This window comes from Plasmopara halstedii, assembly GCF_900000015.1.
Source record: "Plasmopara halstedii genome assembly, contig: Scaffold_3081, whole genome shotgun sequence".
NCBI lineage: Eukaryota > Oomycota > Peronosporomycetes > Peronosporales > Peronosporaceae > Plasmopara > Plasmopara halstedii.
This window is the reverse complement of record NW_020189985.1, coordinates 14,779-15,856: the sequence shown is the minus strand read 5'-3', so window position 1 is coordinate 15,856 and position 1,078 is coordinate 14,779.

Here is a 1,078-nt window from a genome sequence, read left to right as displayed (position 1 = left end):
AAGAGAGTGATGAACGCACGGAGTGAATTGTCAATCCTACGGAATCCCTTGGATCCGTGCTATCCTTCGGTGAAGAAATTTCAAGACGTCATCTCCAAAGACCCGCCTTCGGTCCTACCTCCGGACCGGGATGTGCGTCATGAGATCAACCTGGTTCCGGGAACCAAATACTTCGTAACACACCAATTGCCCCTGCCTAAGGAGCAGTGCGACGTCATTGACGCCTTTTCCGTGCGAAGCACGACACAGGGATGGTGCGTGAGAGCAAGTCTCCCCATTCGACACCCACGTTTTGTTTTCGGAAACCAAACGGTAAGTGGCGTATCGTTCATGCTTATAGTAAGCTTAACGCTGCCATCGTCCCGGCACAAACGCCAATTTCTAGAAAGGGTGTTCTTCAGAACATCATGATGGGCTGTACAAAGTACAATACACTCGATTTGGTAGATGAATATTACCAATTGCTCATGAGAGCGAGTGACATTCCGCTGACAGCGGTAAGCACTCCGAGCGGCATGCTTTGGGAGTGGCTAGTGATGCCCCAAGGGCTGTCAAATGCACCAGCAACATTTAATAGTATTTTGACGCAGTTGTTCAGGCCCCACAGGGCGTATTCACAGACATCCTTTGACGCCATTTTCGTTAACAGTCGTGCAGAGCACGGGAGGACAGATGAGAAGAACCACATCGTCTATCTAAGAGTGGTGGTCGAGTGCATTTGCACGAACAAACTGTACGCCAATGCAGACAAGTGCATCTTTGGCGCAGAAGATATTTTCTTTTTAGAGAGCTTCATTGGGAAACGTGGCCTCTGGGAGATCCCGCTAAGGTCAAGGCCATTGTAGATTGGCCGTTTCCAAAGAACCAGAAGGACTTGCGTAAGTGGCTTGGTTTTGCCATTCACTTGCACAAATACAGCGTAAACTACGCAGAAATGGCCCGGCAATTGTCCAATCTCCTTCGAAAGGATGCGGAATAATGTTGGAACACCGAACATCAGGAGGCTTTTGACGGGGACAAAGACAGCCTCCTGCATGCACCAATACTGGTGCTGCCAGACCCTGGTCGTTCTATCAGG